The following is a 22,500-nucleotide window of genomic DNA, read 5'->3' as shown; positions in this document are numbered from 1 at the left end:
GCAAATGATTGTGCAGTGAAGAATGTCTCTTAGTCCTGCTGTTTCTCTAGATAGCTTTTCTTTCAAAAATGACTGTATACAAAGTTGCATTAAAAAATGTGTGGTCACAGAAGGCAAAATTGATATTTAACTCCCTGCTGAATACTTCACCCCTATCAGAACACCTTCATCATCTCACCTCAAAAACATTATACAAAGTCTGCAAATGCCTGTTTTTTTCAGTTTTAAAATGATGCTAAGTTCACCACTTTATCATCAACTGTCTCTACCAAGTGCATTTCATCTATAAGAAATTCAGATGCCTGGGAAATTAAAATTTCAAAGATCTGCCGCAAAAAAAAATCAATGGGTAGAGATCAATGCTCATAGAAATTTCATGAACTTTGAACTGATATGGGCATGATGATGAGAAGTGGTTGGAATTTCAGGTTGCTGATTGTTCCTCACACGGATGAAAAGCAGCCTACAGGGTTGAGAGGAGGTATATGTTTGAGAAGGGTTTTCACTTTAATATTTTGTCAGACAAAAAATTAATTTTTGGTCTATTGCAGTAACAAGCGCAAATAAAAAAGCCAACCCTTTCCAATGTGACTTCTACTACCACCACTTCTTAAGAGCACCTAATGCTTTGCACATTAACGCGGCAAAGAAATGAAATCTGTTCCCTTTGCAGCCGATTGCAGGTGCAAATTAATATTGTAAAATGAAGATCAATACATGGACAGGGCAAAATCAATAGTGGCTAAATTATTGCTGCATTTTCCTCCTCATTCAAGATGAGTTGTGTTTTCCTCTCAAAGTCAATACTTTGCAGCTTTTCTCATTAATTTCTCAATAAATTTGGCAATGAATTTCAATCACAGAACTCGGCCGGGTGAGCCAAGCTTTGTGGAATGCATAGGAAACACAAAGGCATGGAAGGGTGGAACACATCATTCATCAGAAGGCACTCTTGCTTGTTGAAGCAGGACTAATATCCCTGGATTACTAAGGACAACCTATATACTGAAGAAAGTTCTCTCTTTTCCGACTTAGAAATTAGAACTATTTTAGTTCCAATCCAGGATAGAGGTAAAGGCCTTCAAGCCCTCCAATATCCAGTTTTCAGCACACCTAACTTCATGTTGGATTGTACTAATTGTTTTCCTGACTGGTTGAGAAGGAAAATGAAGCTCCACTTCAGACACTTATAGCCATTATAAGATTGAAAACCACCAATCACTTGATAGTTATGTTCTTGCCCAGGCATCCAGGAGACAGCCTCCATTTCTATGACAGCATAGACACCTGGTCAGAAGACAGAGTCCTTTTCTGACTTCATAAGGATAGGGTATGAAGTTCCCTAGTTTCCTCAGAGTAACCCAGTCTGCTGGACAGGAAGTAGTATCTACGGAGCTCTAACAAGTTCCATTCATTTCTGACTTCTTTTTCCTTTTAAAATTAACTCAATTCAAGTGTGTGTGTGTGTGTTTTGTTTTTTTGCTTATAGCCACCTGCACCTCCAGGCCAACGCAGACCAGGCATCCACTGTCCTGTCTGTTCTTATTCCACCACTACCCCTCTCAATCACATCTAGGAGTTTGAAAGCTGGCAGAGAGCTAGCAGTTTTGCTCCTTTTCTCCCCACCCCAACAGGAGAAGTGACTGGTGTAACTGAGTCATAAACAAAACTAGCTCCCCTCAGGCTGGGACAATACGTGGTTCCTTTTTTCCCCAAATATCAGAGATCTTCCTCTCCCCATTAGAGTTGTGAAAGGGAGATCCAATATGGAACTGCAAGCATTACTCACTCCCCTCCCTTTATGTAGATGAGAAAGCAGAGGCCACCCAGCTAGAAGCTGGCAAAAATAGTCATCTCATACATAGGCAAAATCATTCCTGGCACAATAGTAGCAGCCTCGAATGCAGGGTTTGACATTTTGCACTCAGGACCATGAAACCATAAAATGATCTGTCCTTCCAAGGGGTAATATGAGAAAAGGGGCCTTATACATTTCTTCCTCATTGCCCCAGGCTTATCCAGGCAGCAGGCAAAGCCTGAGTTCCTAGATGGGTAGAAGAAATTTGTTGTCAGAAAAGTTAAGAGCACAGCTGCATTTGCAATGGCTGAAATGAAGGAGGGACTACAGCGCATCAAGTCACTGTCCAGAAAGCAAGACAAGGAAACGGTTCTGAAAACCTGAGTCAAGATGCTACAACTTATTCTGAGCGTTCTTTGGATGCAAGCACAGTGAGCAAGGGTCCCTCTTCTAGGAGGTGCAGGGAGAAGCAGGAGGAGGAGTGAAAAACACTTTGATCCTTTACTGAAGTCTTTCCTCCTTGCAAGAGATCCACAGCTTACACAGAACCATATGTGGTAAGACTGGTGTCAGACATATTCAGATGCTTCAGTGGGAATCATATGAAGAGAAAAGGACAAATTCCCTAAGGTAGATTTAAGCCAGCAGGAACCTAGGGTAGATTTAAATAAACAGATTCTTGAATGCTGTCTGGAACTGCTAAGCAAAGCAATTCATACTCTGGAATCCACCCCAGAGTCACTGAAGTTGAAAGGGGCTTCTCCCTCCCTTTCCATAGAAACAAATGAAGTCTCCTCTGGTGTTCTACCCAAGCTTCTTTGACCAATTGGTCTGTCTGAATGGTCTAACCCTGTCAAATCAAACACAATGCCTCACTAGATACATCATGAAACAATTTCAGGTCCTGCCAGTGGATACCCCTACTGCTGAATCAACTTTATCAGCAGCCATTCCAGCAGATGTCATGCCAGAAGACACGACAAAAAGGCAGAAGCTACTCTAAGGCAGTGGTCTGAGACTTCTTCAATGTGTGAGGACCTGCATAACTATTTGTTTGCAGGGGCAATATATCTATGGTTGGAGGAGTTACACCAGAATCCTGTGCACACTTACCTAGGTGTGCAAAATTGAACATATTTCTGAATAAATATGCATAGGATTGTGCCGTCAGTCTGCAAATCCTGAAGCTTTCAAACCCCAAAAGACATACTGAGGAAAATTTCCCTCTCCTGACTTTGATGGATGCTATTCTGCTGGGGGACATACTAATAGCCTCCAATGTAGTATAGTGCACCAAAATACATGGTTTCATGTTCAGATGTCAACCCTGGGTTTTGATTCTGTTTGGCAGCTCATCATTTTCATTTTCCAAATTCTGTAGAGTGCCACTGGATGTGGCCTTGGTGAAGACAAAGGAAAGACATTGCTTGCCATCTACAAGATGGATTGGAAAACTATGTAAACAACACAGCCCTTGCATTTTCTCAAATCTAGGCGGAGGCACTGAACCTATAGAGGTTTCAAGTGCAGGCGGAGTGCATCCAACCCAATTGGAAAGGGATCTTCTGCACCCACCTCAACATGTCAGAAATTCTCATTTCATTCCAGGGAAGTAAGAAGGAGCAGGCAGGATGCCAAGCTAAGTTCCCATTCAAGCAAGATAGGGCAAGACTTTGACCATTCTACAAGCAAATGGTGAATACCCAGAATGGATGCATGGATGTAGGATGCAGTTGAGGGCTGGAGCTAACCAAGGAGCTCATGGATAGGTTTATTGACAAAAATGTAGCCAAGCAGCAAATTCTTCAGGCATCTACCATCATAATCTAGATACATATAAGAGTGTCTAGAGATAACCATCCCTGATTTGTAGAAGAACGCAGGGACTATAATTTCACAATGATATCAGGGCATCTTCAACCCTTAACAGTTGAAGAAGTGTTTTCCAAAGAAACATTTCTGGATGGTGAGACTGTGATCATCATTGAAGGTTACTCAGCCTCCATAGACCTATCTGAGCCCCCTCTCTCTACACAGATCAATCTACCCCAGTCAGAAGAAGTTCCTAAAAATTGTATCAGAAAAGACACTTTAAAAGCCTTCAGCCTGACATCAGCTCCCTCCATGTTCACCAAGATTCTGTGCAGGTCACCTGAGAATTCAGGAGATGTTGCTGTACCCGTAGCTTGAAAGATATGCTGAACAGGTCCGTCTTTCAAAAACCAGGAGAAAAGTGTGTGCAGGACAACAAAGTGTCTGCAGGTTCATAGCTTCATCCTCAATGTGGACAAGAACTCTTTAATTTACAGCAGCTGATTGATCACCTGGGTTTGAGCATCAGCATGATGCTGATTCAAATGAATTGAAAGAGTCACAACAGAAGGTGAGATGATTAGTGCTGCAGATCATAACCAATGTCAGCCTCTTGCACTAGAAAGCCATCCTGAAACATACTGCTGCTCAAGGGACCTAGTCTAGGGAAGAAACCTGAACATTCAGAGACTAGCAATCCAACTGCCCATCCTTGTTTTCTACAAGAAGATTCAGGGATTGTTCTGATCCACAATGACAACACTCCAGTCAAAGTTTACTTGAGCATCTCTTATTATGGGGATGTACACATTTGGTGAATTTCAGCAGAGCATATGGAGGGGCTTTCAGCAGGAAGGTGGATCAACTGAGCAGAAATGTTTGAAAAACTAGTAATCTACTTGTTTTCAATAATAGAAAACCATATGGTGGAATGTTTTGTGTTTAGGTGCCAGCACCCCAAAGGAAGAGAAACTGATTAACACGGTGGCTCCCATATTCCTTGTAATTAGTGAGATTCTTATGGTGATGCAGGATCATGAGGCTGAAATAATCTTGTACTGGCCCTGAAAACTCTGCTTGCTTTGTTTAATACAGCAGTCAACTCAGTCTTACTTAGACCTCTTTCATTAAATACCCTAGAGTGGCAGATCCTGACTGATCTAGAAAAGTCAAATGGAATTCGAGGTAGCATAGTATCTTCCCAGAGGGTCTCAACCACAAATACATGGTAGGCTTTTCTGCAGTGACATTCAAAGTAACAACTGGAGTTGTTAAGCAAGCAAGATAACAGAATGTTTTTGTTCAATCGAGAAGGTCTACAGAAGTCATTCAGGACCAGCATCTATGTGAGCCCTGAATGGACTTCTGGGTATAGGGGAAAGAATTATGTTTTCTCACCTATACATAGATAGGTATTTGAAGGGTACTGCATTGAAGAATGCTTCATCAACATATCACTGTCCTAAATATAATGTAAATCATATTCTCAAAGCTTTTATGGACTGTCCTTCTGAGATACTGTTGAAGGTTTCACTCAAGGAACACTCAAAATGTGTGTGTGTGTGTGTGTGTGTGTGTGTGTGTGTGTGTGTGTGTGTGTGTGTGTGTGTGTGTGTGTGTGTGGTGGTGGTCATTTGGAGAGAGGTGAAAAGCAGTGTGCCCCAAGGATCTGTCCTGGGACCGGTGCTTTTCAACTTCTTCATAAATGACCTGGAGACAGGGTTGAGCAGTGAGGTGGCTAAGTTTGCAGATGACCTCAAACTTTTCTGAGTGGTGAAGACCAGAAGTGATTGTGAGGAGCTCCAGAAGGATCTCTCCAAACTGGCAGAATGGGCAGCAAAATGGTAGATGCGCTTCAATGTAAGTAAGTGTAAAGTCATACACATTGGGGCAAAAAATCAAAACTTCACATATAGGCTGATGGGTTCTGAGCTGTCTGTGACAGATCAGGAGAGAGATCTTGGGGTGGTGGTGGACAGGTCGATGAAAGTGTCGACCCAGTGTGCAGCGACAGTGAAGAAGGTCAATTCTATGCTTGGGATCATTAGAAAAGGTATTGAGAACAAAACACTTAATATAATAATGCCGTTGTACAAACCTATGGTAAGGCCACACCTGGAGTATTATGTCCAGTTCTGGCTGCTTCATCTCAAAAAGGATATAGTGGAAATGGAAAAGGTGCAAAAGAGGGCAACTAAGATGATTGCTGGGCTGGGGCACCTTCCTTATGAGGAAAAGCTATGGCATTTGGGCCTCTTCAGCCTAGAAAAGAGACGCCTGAGGGGGGGACATGATTGAGACATACAAAATTATGCATGGGAAAGATAAAGTGGATAGAGAGATGCTCTTTACACTCTCACATAACACCAGAACCAGGGGACATCCACTAAAATTGAGTGTTGGGAGAGTTAGGACAGACAAAAGAAAATATTTCTTTACTCAGCGTGCGGTTGGTCTGTGGAACTCCTTGTGGTGATGGCATCTGGCCTGGATGCCTTTAAAAGGGGATTGGACAAGTTTTTGGAGGAAAAATCCATTACGGGTTACAAGCCATGATGTGTATGTGCAACTTCCTGATTTCAGAAATGGGCTATGTCAGATGCAAGGGAGGGTACCAGGATGCAGGTCTCTTGTTATCCGGTGTGCTCCCTGGGGCATTTGGTGGGGCTGCTGTGAGATACAGGAAGTTGGACTAGATGGGCCTATGGCCTGATCCAGTGGGGCTGTTCTTACGTTCTTATTTGCATGCAGGGTCTCTGAGCTCTTCCAATTCATAAATGCCCGAGTATCGTCTACAGAGGCCTTCTTCAAAAGGAAGCTTGTGTTAAGAACCAACCTATCTTTTATGTCTAAAACCAAGAACCTGTTTCACAGATCCTAGGACTGTCTAATCCTTTAGTCCTAATCCCATTCACCAGAGGAAAATGAACTGGCACAAACTGGACCATCAGATGGCGCTAAGGTTCTATCTGGACAGGATTCATGGTCTGAGGCTGACAGAAGTGCTTTTGTTTCCTTTAATCAGGACTAGGCAACCATATGCAGTATACTAGGCCACAGGGAAAGTTCTCCCTCAGGGTATAGCTGTTCACTTGATTCAGGGAGTAGATGCCTTAGCATTTTTGGGTAGGTCTTCCTTGGAAGAAATATGTAGGGCTGCTACTTGGGCTTCAGTTCACACATTCACTAAACATTACAAAGTCAATTTCTGGTCCTTGGCAGATGCAGCATTGGACAAGTGTATTGTTGCTACTATTGCTGCAAATGTTAGCTCCCTAAGGTTCAACTCATATTTACTTGGGGTCTCGCCTGATGGTATGAGGATAGTTTTGTATATACAAAAGGGAAGTCTGTTCTGTGGATGCCTGGGGAAGAAAGGAAGTTTTTTGTTTCTGTAAATTCCTATTCTGTTCTTACTAATGTTGAAACTTAGGGCTGAAGGGCTTCTGATGTTTCGGTTCAGGAAGCTGCTCCCACTGGTGAAATCAGAAGATGACACTATCTTTTGAACAAGAAGAGGTGCTATCCCAAAAATGAAGATTGTCTGGAAATCTGGAAGAACAGAGATTGGAGGAAAGACATTTTTCTTCCAAATTAATGTCCAAACTTTGCTGGGTTTATTATTTTTTTTCTTGACTATTAACGGTGAGATTAGATGTGAGTAGGGGTCCAAGAGGCTGCTTTAGAGAATTTCTGCTTATTTGCAAAGCTCCATTGGTTGATGCTTAATTCCATTTTTTTTTTTTTTTGGTGGTACCTTGATACTAAAATGTTATCTTCATGTAAGAATAAAATATCTCAGATACTTCCAGTTCCTGCTTCTTGTACAGGAAGTTGCTGGGTACAATCAAGTCAAGATTTGGAATGTGCAACTTCAGTGTTTTTATGCTGTCCAGGTGTATTTCTCTTTTTCACTTGAATTTAATTGTTCACTCAGCAGGACATCTCTCAGCAGGACTCAGCTGAAGGACTTCTGTTGTTTGAATTCAGTCTTCATTGGCCATTCAGTTTCCCAGCATTGATGTGCTCCTGGATCTGTCACTGCACCTAGAACTCCAGAGGTAGTATGGAGCACCATGCCTTTCAGTATTAGCTACACATGTCACTCTCATTTATTCCACATTTGTATCTCACTTTCCCTCCAAAGATCTCAGCATTTTCCTTGTGAAGTGGGTTGGCCTGATTTACTCAAGGTCAAGGAGGGACTTGAACCTAAATCTCTCTTGTCTCTCTGCACACTGTACCATACCGGCTCTGTGACTTTGGAACCAGCAACAGATAATTTCACCAGCATTTTTGCTATTAATATGTCCATTTTGGCTTTTTCTATCACATGTACCACCTCAGAATGTAAATGTGAGACATTTCCAAAAAGAGTTCCACATTAACAGCTTCTTGAATTTGAAAAGCTTGCAAATTGATGGAATGCATCCAATCTATTCTGTTTAAATGTCTCACAAATACTTAACTGTGGCTTTCATAGTCATTGTGGAAGCCTTATAATTTTTTTTAGATTTTGTTAACTGCATGGTTGGATTTGATAAACATAGCTACCAGCCTAGCTATAGGTCTCTAAGCATGGAAACCTGTCATCAAGGTAGTTACTTATCAAGTCACATGATAAACACATTATAATCCTTCAAGGAACCTTGTACTAAGAAAGGACATAGACAAGATTTTACAGTGAAGGACCTTCCCATTGCAAATCACTGCTGCAGGCCATCCCTGTTGATATCCCTTTGGCTGGGGATTCTGGTGATCACCTGGTAGCCCTGACAGACAGAAAAACAACAGAAGCAAAGAGCAGAGGGCCTCTAAGGCATAATGTGGAGGCAAACCGACTTGTCATCTGGTGTCTACTTTATGTCTGATCACAGCTGGGGGGAAGGAGAGAAAGAGGTTGGGGGGATGAATACCATGTACCTGAAAAAAAACTTCCTTCCCTGAATTCTACAGGGATTCTTCAAGAAGAAGGAAAGGAAAGAAGACACATTTGCACTTTCCTATTCTTCTAAATGCCACCCTTATGGCCATACAGCCCTCTAGCATAGCAAGGGAAGGTCACACAAGAGTAGAAAAGAAAAAGAAGTGTCTTTTCCATTCCTCCCCTCCTCAAACTCCTGGTGAAACCTAAACATCACAAGGCTCCTGTTTCAGGTTATCTTGAGCTTTGAACTCTAGTATTCCTCTTTGGGGTTTGACTACACTGCAGCATTTTATCACAGCTATTACTTGTTATTGATCTATTTTCACAATGGTTAAGGATTGTAGTTCATTTTAAGGAGATGTATTTTAAGGAGCTGTAAGCAGGTTCCTCCTCCAAATTATTATTATTATACAGGTAATGCTGAAGTTTAACTTTCCATTACAGCATATTTAGATTAAAATACACAATATCCTTGGGTTTGACCTTAATTAAACTAAGTTCAATGAAGTCACAGGTCTGTCCAATTGGATGGTTTACAGCAGGGGTCTCCAAACGCAAGCCTGTGAGCCACATCTGGCCCACCAGAACATTTTATCCAGCCCATGTGGTTCCCCAGCATCTCGGGGCTAAAAATAGTTCCAAAGACACACTTCAAGGTTTCCCAGCGTAGGTATATACTGCTTTCAACCACTAGAGCTGCTGAATTTAATTCAATGTCATGTAATGAAATTATTCCATTCCATTCCATTCAGCACCTCTAGTGGCTGAATGCAATGCATTTTCAATTCTTTTTCAAAAGCCATTCCCCACTCTTCTTGTGCAAGTCAATTTTGCTCTGTTCCCCTCCTCCTCCCACCTCCATCCATTTATTGCATTCAAGCAAATTCTCAGTTGCATTCAATTAAACACATTAGTTCTATTAGTATTTATTATATATTTATTTTCCATCCCTCAGCACGGTGTCAAATATATGATGTGGCCCTCATTCCAAAAATTCCCTGGTTTACAGCCACCTGAGCATCCCGATCCGCCCCTTGAGCTCATCCGCTGGGTTTGGACTCCCAATTGGCTGTTGCATGCAAATCCCAGCAGGTCACCTAGTTAGGTGCTGCTGTTCTTGGTGGACTTTGATGATGAAGGCAAACAATCCATAACTACCTGTCTCCTTGGCCATGCAATCTTTCTGCAATGGCACTGATTTCAAAGGGTGTTTGAATTCTTCGATTAATCTTAATCTGAGACTTTCCTTAAGGGTAAACATGTGGGAGCAAGGGAAGCTCAGTTATTACAGGAGGGCTGGATGCAGTTCCCAAACACATGGTTGGTGCTATCTCCCATTTTCTAACAGAGCCATGGTAGCCGTACTTAGTAAGGGCCAAGCACCCACTCATTTGCTTAAATGTGTCCTCCCTCTTCCAACTAGGGATAGGAGTACAGAAGTTCACTCTAAGGCAACAAATCAGGCTTTGGCTGTTCACTACATAATTTGCAGGTTCTCAGCTTTCCTTAGCATGTTCTGCCATGTATTTTAACTAAAAAGAGAGTAGTTTTAAATAAATTAAAGTAGAGAAATGATTAGGATTATAGAACCAAAAAAAGAATGTTCAAACAAGCCACTGAATTTTGAATACCCAGCAGATGATGATATAAAGACTGAAACATGTGTAAAGACTATTACATAGAGGTGATGCACTGCTAATAATATTAAAACAATTATGCTTCCTGAGAATGTCTAAGATAAAAGAAGGAAAAATATTACCTAAACCATAAATGCTCACATTGTGGTAGGAAACTAGCACCATTTAATATGTATGTTAATGTAATAGAGCATGGCATTTTGAGAATACATTTCACTAATGTGACAGAATATTTACTAACATAATTTGTCATGTTACTAATATGATGAAGTATTTTACTAATATGATACAGGAACATTAATACTCTATCAAAGTAAACAATACATTCTATTTTAAGTATTAAATACTCCAAGGTGCTTCACTAATTGAGATATATTTTTATAATGCAAACCATAGTTGTGCTTGTCTGTCTTCATATTTGTGGCCTTATTTGGTACTTACTCTTCCCATGGGTACTACAGCTAAATAAAGAGATTTCCTCTACTTTCTAGGAACCAGATTACAGATGACCCCTGCATGGATACACCATGAAAAGAGAGAATTTACCTTTCTTTGATACTTTGCCACACAGACAACCTACAACTGTGTAGTTCTTAAAATAGTCTGAATTTCATCCAGCCCTCAGCTGAAGTAGTACAAGGATAGTGAGAATGCCACATATTGCAAGCCTCAAGTAACATACAGTCCTCAAGATCTAACATACATGAAACTGTACTTCCATAGTTGGAACGGGTTTCCGTCAGGTTTCCCTGCAGAATCAAGCATCATGGCAAACTTTTCCCTGTGAATCAAGACGGGCAAATTGTTCTGCATGAGCAATTCCTATGGCTGGATTGTGACTTTCAGTGCTTAGAATAGTACACAGTGTTCTGATTGCTGGCTCAGGAACCATGCATGCAATCTGATTTAGAGCCCAATCCTATCAGGCACAGCAATGGCATTCCAGCCCCACTCTGATGCCAGCAGAAGACATCCAGCGCCGGCAGAGACATCAGTGCCAGCAAGACACAGGACAGGAGCGCTGGACAGTAAGTATCCCACCAGGTGGTGAGGAGGCTTTTTGGAGTGGGGGAGGACAGGGGTAAGTGGGGCATGGGTGAAATTGGGTGGAGGCAGGGCGGCCTGGAGGGTGGATTGGGCCCAGGAGGGGGTGGTGACAGGGGCAGAGGCTGCCGCCAAATGCTATGCCCCCTCCGGAACTCCTGAGCCTGACATGGGCCTCCTGTACCCACTAAATTGGGTGCAGTGGCATCCTTAGCCCAAGAAGATTCTGGCAGCTGCACTGGCCCCATGAGATTTAGCAGCAGCCATTTTGGCACTGCTGAACCTTGCAGCACATGCAGCCAATTAGGCTGCCCAATTGTTAGATTAGCACCAGACACTTTCACCTCACTAGAGACAGTGATTGGAAACTTTATCTTTCTCTTAGAAGAGAGAGAAAGAAGTCTTTGTGGTCTACAAAATAGGCAGAAGTGGGCTCCTGAGTGGTCTCACCTGGACATAAGATCATCCTAGCCATTGTGAACCTACACACTTATACGATGGCAAAAATGGGGCTAACAACAATTTTTGTCCGTGAACATGAGTTTGTACTTATATCTTGCTCACTTTCTCCCATATAGGGTAAAGGCTCCCACTAAATTCTAAGCAATAAAGTAAGGAAGTTAAAGTCAGCAAGACTGCTTTTGCATTGGTGGTATTCTAGTCCCACCTCGTGTTGTCTCCAGTCTTCCTGTTAATGTTCTGACTGTGTCCCTTTAGCATGAAGACTGCCTGCTTTCTTGTCACTTTCCTGTTCCAGCCTCTGTAAAAGCAAGGAACATGTCTGCTTGCTAATGAAAACAATCCAGGTAATAGGTGCAGGGGTGTGTGCAGAACCTTAGATAACTAGAAACTCGATAATGTATCCGCAGATACTGGATCTGTGGATACATATGGACGTCTTTATTGTGATTTCTTAAACATGAAGAAATTAGAAATAAAACTATATGGTATTATTTGAAAGAATTTTTCTTTGGAAAAAGTGAAACTGGTTCTGATATTCCAGTATATGAATATGAGGTAAAACAGGTCAGCTGTTATCTCTGGAAAAGCCCTACTTATTGGCTTTTCCATAATTGTTAAATTCTCCAATTTGGAATAAGGCCCAAATGACTAAAAGTTTGGGAAAAGTCTGGGTATTGGTTTATGTACCTATAGTCACTATATGTCTAGTAGGATATAGCCTATAGTCTATATATGTCTATAGCCTATATGCAGTCTATATATAGTCTAGTAGCCTATAGTCACTATATGTCTAGTAGGATGACTAAAAGTTTAGGAAAAGTCTGGGTTTATGTGCCTATAGTCACTATATGTCTAGTAGGATTCACCAGGAAATTGTTTATCTCTGACAGGTCTCTTCTGGTGCATTTTTGCTGCTATTTAGACTCTTGCATCTATAGCAAGTCTGCTTGGACAAAATTTTTGCAAACAGACTGGACAAACTAATACCGCTGCTGTTCTACACCACCTGATCTGTAGCAAAGTACAATCTGTACATTTGCAAATACTCTGGTGTTTGGTTCATGAATGCAAAGTTTTATTTATTTTTCACATTTTTATAAGGTTCTTTTTCCACGAAACTCAGGGTGGTGTACGTAGTCCCCTCCCCTCCTTTTGTCCTGTATAGTTAATAGCATGTAACACAATTCCTACATATACTTGCACTGAAAATGGCAACACGGTATATGTGCAGAGTTACGGGTAGGGATTTCGTAGGTGAAGCCTGGGGTGGGGCTTGGGTTGAAGCTTTAACTACCATTACTCTTTAGAGGCATCTACTGACACTGAGACTGCAATCCTAAATTTATTTACTGGAGAGTAAGCTCCGTTGAATACAATGGGACTTACTTCTGAGTACAAGTGCATAGGACTTCATGGCATTCCTCATTTACGATTATGGGACTGTGTGCAAGCTTTGAATAGCAATCTTTGTTCTTTTTTTCTATTTCCTTTTTATTTCACAACTTAATTTGTGTATGTGGAAGGCTAAGGGCCACCTTATGAACTTGGAAAGACATATGTAGTACTAGTGTGGCCATTTAAAAAAACTCAAAAAATGACAAGGCAACATGCTTATTTTTAAAAAACTATCTGCCAATTAGCAAACTGCCTCCTAATTTTTATAGGAGCAATTGGGGGGGGGGGGGAGAAGCAACAGGAAAAAATTTTTCATTGTAACCAGAGTAAGGGTATTTTGCATGTGATTAAATTTAGACAATTATTGCATGAAAGCAAATTACTCTTTCATTTTTTTCTGTATTTTTTTTTTGGGGGGGGGGAGATGAATTGATGTGTCCTTGCCACTACATTTTGTCAATTTTGGTACAACAGAGTCAATAACTTCACCTTGATGCAGAAACTCTGTGATTTATCAGTTCCTCCTTTACCCAGTGCTGCCACAACCTGGAGAAGTAGAGGCAGTTGTGATGCAGAGATCACAGCTTTGGTCACAGCTACTTGAAGAAAAAAAAAATAAAGCACTCTGTGATGATAGACAAATGTGTCTTGTTAGCAACAGCCAAAAAGCGCTTGACTTGTACTAATAACAAAAAGGCCATGTTGGTCACCGTGGGTCTAAAGACGAAGCACCCTGTCACTGCCTTGGTTGGGAAATTAGCAAATAATGTTCCTTTTCTTTGATAAATGGGTGACAGTTCTCTCTCACCAATCATTTTTTAACATTTTGATGCATGTCTATGATCCCGCTGGAGGAACAGAAAAGTTTACTAGCCCTCAATTTTCAGATGATGAATGGAACACTCTAAATGTGCGATTTCTGTATGAGGTATAGTTCATTTTAAGCAATTCTAGTAAATGGGTGTCACTGATTAGAACAAATAGTCTACTTGTGCAATAGCACAAATGGTATGTCTCATTCTTCTGGTCTCCTTTGAGACAGGAAAAAAAAGGGGACAACAATGACCATGTTATACTTACTGGAACTGCAGCTATTTAAAATGAGCTATTTTACACAATCTTAACATGCTGCAATGTGATAGTTTATCAAGTCAAATGTTTTATTATCATTACTGTTGTCTTAATTAAAATAACTTGAGAACTGAGAATCCACAACTGAATGAAAGAAAATACTAAAGATAATGCTGTTCTTTAAGCTTTCACAAAATGTGTTTCTAGACTCGATCTTTTTTTCTAAACACAAAACAGTATTTAAAGTTTAAAGTATCAGATTTTTTTTAAAATAGTGAATCTGTTTCCAAAGGATATATCAGAAAGAACTATCCCAACAGGAAAACAAGAATATTTGTTCCACTTTTTAAGAGCCTCCTGACAACCAATATTAGCCCAAGGTCTGATCAATAAATAACCAATACTGTAAAAACTGAGGTTGTATATTGCTGGAGGATAATGAAAGAATGAAAAAGCAAGTATAGCATATAGATTAGAATTGTTAAGAATGCCAAAGTGTAACAGTAAATATTTTTTAAGTGCTAGCCAACAAATGTTAACCATACACTATCTATGTTTTATTACTAATTTTTCATGATGATAAAGTTCTGTGGTTAAGAACTATAATTGAATATGTACAAGCAATGATCAGGTGGTTTGAATTTAACTAAGGCATTAGCATTTAGTTTAGCATAGTAAAAATAGTATGATTTGTGGGAGGCAATTAACAATCATTTGCTCTGTGGATACAAGTAATTTGTTTAAAGAGCACTGACCTATGAGACAGCTAGTTTGTGTTGGCTGTGATGGAAGGGAGCTATTGACTCTGAACACAGTGTAGTAGCTCCATTGACAGAACCACACTGGAATTCACACAAAAGATCCTTAAAATACTTGAAGCCTGAGATCTTTTCAGAGGGTGAAGTGGGGTTAAAATGATGTAAAAAGGCCAGACTGGATACAGATATAGATGGTCAAAATAGTTAACACTGAAAGATCCATAATAATAATGTAATTACAAAGAGAGGACATTTTTCCCTGATGCGTGGGTCTGACTAACAGGTAATTTTTTAACACACATAAACATGCAATCAACAGGCGGAATTATTGTGTATGATAGCTTCCTAAGTCTGAAGTTGAATGTATATCTTTGTGCAGAAACCATCATTGTTATGATCACAACTGGTAAGGATATTGTAGACATAAGAATCTTTCAGTACATTCAACACTCAGATTTTCTCTATGTGCGGAATATGTTTACTATTCATTCTTAGTGCCCTTGATGTTACTATTGAGTTTCGCATACTGCAAACTACATGCTGAATCTTTGTACTCTTTGCTTGAGAAAAGTCATCCCAAAAGAGGAGCAGGGAAAGAGTTGGCGGCAAACCACTTGGGTGGAAGGAGGTAAGAAAGTCTTACATGCAGAACTGCGACTGAAGGCAATCTATTGGCGGGATTTTCTTTGACCACCAGGAAACTGATGCAAAATGCACTCTGAGAATATAGTGACATGGTTCTGCCCACACTGGCATACATGCTTCTGCGCACACTGACATGCATGTGCTACTGCTTTTGTAAATACATCATACATAATAATTCTCAACATTTTTACATGTGTGCTTAAATACTGACTGTAACATAATTCCATTTAGAAGCATACAAATCACAATTTGCCTTAATCAAATAACATTGCAATGCTTATAATCTAATTAAAAAGTAATCTCAGATATTTAAGAACCTTCAATGATTGCTAGCAAGTAAAATGATGACTCTAACCTGCAGAAAGCCGCTTAATTTAAATGTGCCACCACTTTTTTTCCCAGGTAAGAACTATTTTAATTGTCATTAAACAAGCAAGTGATACGCTACTTGACAAATATTAAAACAAGTACTACACTCAATTATTAATTTGCACTGTTCACTTTTAAATGCAGCAAATATCTCATTAATTTAATTTTAGGTGCCCACCAGTTTATATTGCATTTTACAGTCTGGAAGGCAATTTGCTAACTGGCAATTACCTACAGAATGATTGTTAATTCTGCTCCTAAGTGCTAGCTGCTTGAAAACTGTTATTTCTCTCTAATTTTTGACCTTCTTACAACAAAGGTGAGCTACACTGGGAATACCAAGGACTAGTAGAGAAGAGCTGGACATGTCATTTGTGACGCATTCTTTTAATTCACCGTGCTAATCAACTGAACTGCCATAATCTCCCAAGGTAATTGTATCTTTACAATAGTTGAAAGCAGCAGGCAAAAAGGCATGGGTAGATGGTAATAGACCTGCTGAGAAACAGCACAGCATTCTTACTATTTGTGACTAATAGGGTCTGGTCTGGTGTGGTTTTTTTTGTCTTGTTTTTAAAAATCTGGGACTTTTATATCCGCATACACAAACATCATTTAAATGGTTCAACTTCTGTACTTTGCAAAGGCAGTTTCTATACCACACTAAACCCTTGTTTCATTATTCTACAGCCTTGTTGCCCTTTGTTCCACCTCATGCTGAGAAGGTTAAATGTTAGAGTGCCAAGCCAGACTGCAAGCATGGTGGGACACTGATGAGAAACAGATGCCCTGGAGATTCTGCCCCTCCTTCTTATGGGACCACATAATTTTCATATTGTGAAATACAGTGAAGTTTGGCTCAGTTTTCAATGGTGAGTGTAATTTCCAATGATTATCTCATTGTCCCCATCAATTTGGGGGCAATACAAATCAGACTGAAGTTTCCAGGTCAGACAGGCTCTGACCTTACCCTTCCTCTTACTTTCTGTAGCCATATAGGCTTCCAAGTCCTCTTAAAAAGCATTTGAAATGTGTAGTCATGTAACTCTTTATTTTTATGCTTCCAGTAAATTAATTGCAGCCACAGCAGTTTTAGTAACTTTGATTCACTTAAATGTCATTCTTTAACATTTTCTGTGACTCTTGGTAAAAGGGACAGAGAATAAATTGATCTTTATAAGAGTGTGACTTTTAAACACTGTAAAACTATGAAAGTTTACATAGAAAGAAACGTTCAATAAATTACATTTATATATTGAATTCTAAAGACTTAGGCCAGATTCTCATTACTACATGCATCAAAGTTGGTGGAACTATGCATTTACGTTAGCTTAAGAATTTGGATTAGTAACAACTGTTGATTTTTTAAAAAGAACGCCATAGTATTTCAACAGGTAGGCGTGAGCAATACTACATGTGAATATTTGGTTTCAGAATGGAATCCCAGTACATAAATAGCCAGACCACAGAAGCATAACTAACACATCAGATATTTGAAATATCAGACTTTATCAAAAATACAAAAATGCTATCCAGAAAAACACTTAAATCACACATTTCATTATGTTGCATCACAACCACTATGAAAGATATGGCTGCTCTAGCATTTACTATGCCTTTACAAATTTCCTATTTTTCTTGTTACCTCACCTGTATAAAAACTCCTTATAAATCAACTTTCATAACTTGGTAACTAAGTTTCACAGCCATCTGAATAAATATGAAATGAATAATAATTTATCTTGATGTAAATTGCAGGATAATCTACTGTTGTTTTGCTTGGAGCTAATTCTAATGCTTGCAAGTAGCTGAGATACTCTGAAAAAAAAACCCTATGAAAATAACTCCTCTTTTTTAAAAAGGTGCTTTGGGCTGACCTGCCGCTTGCCAGTAAGATTGATTCCTGAATGACTTGGTCTCAATCCCAATTTTTAAACATAAATTTGAACCCAAAGAGTTTGGCCTCAGTTACTCTTCAGTCATTGTCAATATGAAATTGCCAAAATTGTCACTTTTGTTTCATAAGAAAAGCAATGAATACAATAGTTACAAAGCTAGGGTAGATTGCAACCAGATGGTGAAGCCTGTCACTGGCCTCAACTTATCTAGTCCCCTCATACTGAGATGTCAGTTTTTTTATGGTAGCATTCCCATTCCATTTCCCTGCTTATTTTTATAGCCACAGTCCAACATGGATATCAGTGGGCTAAAACATGCATCTACCTCCACCAGTGCAGCTGCCCTACCATAGCATGTGCACTGCATCCTGAGGGGGAGGGAAAGTGCCAGAGGTCTCCTCCAGGTAAAGGAACATATTCCCTTGCCTGGAGATAAGCCTCCACTGCCCTGCTGGGTTCACTCAGATAGGATAGGATATCAGTAGCGCTGATGCCACCGATATAGCCACTTCCCAGCTTTGTTCTGCTCCAGTCTCTGCCATGTTCCTCCCTTCCTCCCCCACTGGTGATTTACTGTCTCCAGCCACATAAGCCATCAGCTGCATTTTATAACAGCGGAACACCACGGAACACCAGAACATCTTAGGGGCAGGAGGTCTGGTCTAGAGGGTTGAGCCTCCATTTACCTGAAGATAACATCCGAAGGTCGCCAGTTCGAGGACACCGGCACCGTGCGACCTTGAAGTAGCTGACAAGCTGAGCCGAGCTATTCCATCTGCTCTGAGCGTAGGAGGATGGAGGCCAGAATGTGCGACCAGATCAAGAAAGAAGCACCTGAATGTTGTGGTTTCTTGAAAGATAGAAACCTTCTTTCAAATTGTAAAAATCCCTACGGGGATTTAAATTTGCCTGCCTATGTAAACCGCCTTGAATAAAGTCTAAGGAGAAATCTGAGGACCAAGAAAGGCGGTATAGAAATACCTGTATTATTTATTTATTTATTTATTTTATTATCATCATCATCATTATCTTCTTAGACGTTAGAACTTAGAACATCTCTGTTGAGTTCAGTCAAATATTAGTTGAGTATATGCCTGGAGATGTAGAGGTATCTGATAATGCTGTTATTTGTTTTACTTAGAGTAAGCCCATTGTGTTCAGTAAGACTCAGGCTGTAATCCTCTTACTCAGCAGAAAAAACACCTCTGGCCATATGCTATCATTTCAGAAAAATGCACTCTCATTTTGGAGATGCTTCTCTATGCAAAATAAAGTCATGCTAAATAAATGAGAATAACAAATATGGCATCATCATCAGTTTTTAGCTCCAATATCTTGCATATGCTCTCATGGGCTTACCATATGTATCATAAATATGTACTGAATTTCAAGATGGCAGTACCTCGATGGACTCCCACCTCCCTAAGAAATTTGGCAGTCAAGTTTAAGAAGTCAAAGTTCTTATTTTTGTTCCAGTGTGAACAGCTTCCTAAAACAGTCTTCCATGCTATTCAAAGGCCCATTAGCTGAAATATGGAGTCAACTGGACAATCCGACCTCACATAGCACATGTAAGCCTTCCACATGCTGGGCAATGCTTTCAGTAAGCATTCACATGAATTTGTACAATCTCATGAGAAGACTGTACCATGTTAGTTAATACCAGGGATGGGAACTTGAGTCAAATGACTCGAGTCTGAGTCACAAAAATGCACATTTTTCACTGACTCGTGCAGACTTGAGTCACACGTGTCAAAGACTTGGGGAAAAACTCAAGTCCAGGGCTTGTGACTCAGGAGTTGCCATGGGTTTGGGCGTCTTGAGTCACCCACAAGCGGCTAGGGATTGCGCCACCTCCGTCTTGCACAAAAAACCTCTTGCATTGATCCAGAAGCCGGGCTTTACGCACATGAGCAGCAGGGTATTGCAATGTTCAGAGACAGGGGTTGGGGGTGGTGGTGGAGTGAAATGGTTAATCTTTTTGTTTGAGCTTAAAACTGGCAAGGTCTAGGGTTGCAGAACTTGTAGCAACTTTCGCAGAAGTATCAATTTTAGCTGGCTGGGTACTCCCTGTGAGGGTCCTGCACATGTACAGAACAGGGGGGAGGAAGGCACTTTTTTTTGTCTCATGGACCATCCATTGGATGGAGGATGTGCTTCCAGGAGAGGGAGGGGAACTGTTTTTTGCCATAGGGACAAGTGAGTTTTGCAAGCAGGAGGGGCTGGAGGAGGTGGGGAGGAAGCCGGGGGAAGGTGGTTCAGTCAGCTTGCCTGCCTGCCCACTTCCAGCCTGACTGTGAGTGTGTCTCTCTGGCCTGTACCTGGCTGAGCCTGTGTACCATAGGCTAGCCTGCAGTGAATGTTACTACACTAACTAGTCTCCTCCTCTACAGTTACCGGGGAGGAGGAAGAAACCCCAGTCTTTGAGTGGCACAATGAGACTCTTGGAGGGAGTTCTGAGTGGAGCTGCAAAGGAGGAGTGGGTTCCTAAGCTAGCCTAAGCTAGCCTAAGTGGGTTCATAAGCTAGCCTCCCAGCTGCTATGGGTTAGCGACATGCCCTTCCTGCTTCTGTCCCCTCACTCAATCACTCACGTTGCCCTGTCCCCTCCTGCCTTGCTGAGCTGGGATGTGTCCTCTGCCCCTCCCTATAGGTTCACCCATGCCTGTGATCATTATGTGGGATTGTATGGAGGGAACCGATTGGCGCATTCTGCACTGCTGCCTTACAGATAGGATGAGCGGTGACAGTAGGGGAATGTTTAAAGAGAACTCCAAAACACACACACAGCCTGGCAGCAGCCCCGTTATTTTCCTGCAGGGCCGTGGCTGTCTTTCTAAAGAAGACTTGAGTCTTCTTGAGTTGCGAAACCGCTCTCGGAGACTCAGAAAGTCCGCCTGTTATGAGTCGCTTTCAAGTCGAGACATGGGGAAGGAGACTCTCAACTCAACTCAAGCCATGCTGGACTCGCCCATCCCTGGTTAATACATATACTGTTCCATGTTAGTTTATGCACATAGAGCTACTAATTATAGAGCTATTTCTCTGGCTCATAGAGCTATTACTTTGGAATAATTCCAGCAGAGTCAATCTGATTAATCTATACCAAGTGATTGGGAGAATGGCAACTATGAAAACAGTTTTTTAAAATAACCTAATAACTCATTTTCAATCTCAGTAAAATAGTCTGTTGGGAAAATGTGTTTTGCAAGTTTTACATATCAGGCTTTCCTGTTTCTCACAGTCACTGCAGACTACCAAATAAATGTTTGTTTAACATAAATATAATTTACCTTATATATATTTAGCAGTGCAAACCTGTAAACATTTGCACACATTCATTGATTACTTGCTCCTCTAGATGGAATTGTCAGTAGAAAATATTAGTATACGAGTACAACTCATGTACACATTCATCTTTTCAGTCTAGTATGTTTCTTGGATTCATTTTTTTTTAACGGCATAAGGATTACGTATGAGTTAGAAGACAAAAAAAAAATCACAAAGCATCCAATTTGCTTCCTGGCTCTGTTACACCTTATCATTGCACACATTTAAAATAAACATGATTAAAGTACATCGCTTTCTGCAGTGGCCTTTATTGCCAGGCTGCATGTCACAAAAAGGGTGCTTTTTGTTGTTAAAATGGCAAGATTTCACAAAGTGCTGTTTTCACCCTTTTTTCCCCATGTTACCTAGGGGGTTACCTAACAGCCCATCACTGTTCTGCTCAGGTTTTGTCTGAGTAACTTTTCAACATAATGATAAGAATGTAAATCAGCCCATTCACAGCACATGTGTATCCTACCTTGACTTTGTTCTGGGAAGCTACAGTCCCACTGTCGTACCTGGTACAACTGAGAAGACCTTTTATAATTGACATTTTCCCCCAGTGACCATGAGGACTGACACCAGCAGGCATAATCCATTCTATACCCATGTAGGTATAGATGGAATTGCCCCAGGGCTCAATAAAATCCTCCTTCCTTGACCCCTTTTGGCTGGGTCTCAGGTACACAAGCACTGCAGTATGCTGATCTTTGTACAGATCCAAAAGTTCATGTATGTCTCCAGTACATTTGTCCAGCTGTCATCTGGGTCCTACCTTGTAAATCATTCAAGGTCTGTTAGTGGATACTAAAGGCTAACAAGGGATGGGTGACACAGAGAAGAGGTTCTGCTGAGCCCTAGATGGATGTCTCCCTGTGATCCTAGCTGCAGATGCTTCATGATGCATCACACTCCCTCACTATTAACAGTGAAATCTGACATTCCCTTGAGTTTATCCAAGAGCAAGCATGCATTCACGTGTGTGTCCATTGTGTGCGTCCGTGTGTGTAGTTGTACACATACAAGTGAGACAAGTACAGTGAGAAATGTAGCATGTTTTGGAAAAGCTGACTACAAAACTAACATATTTGCCTAGATGGACAGTTGGACAGTACAGTTGGCTCTACATTGAGACCTAATTGCAATGGAAAATACAAAACAGTACATTAAGAGAAATATAGTGTTATATGACCCTACCGTTTCTTCTTTGCAGTTAACAGACACATTTTGAGACTGATTCATCACTATTTAGAGCAAAATCCTATGTATGTCTACTCAGAAGTAAGTCACATTGTTCCAAATGGGGCTTACTCCCAGGAAAGTGCGTATAGGATTGCAGCCTTAATCGCTTTGCA

At 40.7% G+C, this 22,500-nt stretch overlaps 1 protein-coding gene across 1 annotated transcript in view; it reads right to left on the bottom strand.

The window, feature by feature from the left end:
• EBF3 (EBF transcription factor 3) overlaps nt 1–22,500 on the bottom strand; it is a 193,885-nt gene that overhangs the window by 26,467 nt on the left and 144,918 nt on the right. The gene's annotated exons all lie outside the window — the stretch shown is intronic.

The sequence above is a fragment of the Tiliqua scincoides genome, chromosome 3 (assembly GCF_035046505.1).
Source record: "Tiliqua scincoides isolate rTilSci1 chromosome 3, rTilSci1.hap2, whole genome shotgun sequence".
Classification (NCBI taxonomy): domain Eukaryota; kingdom Metazoa; phylum Chordata; class Lepidosauria; order Squamata; family Scincidae; genus Tiliqua; species Tiliqua scincoides.
This window is presented reverse-complemented; position numbering and strand designations above follow the sequence as displayed.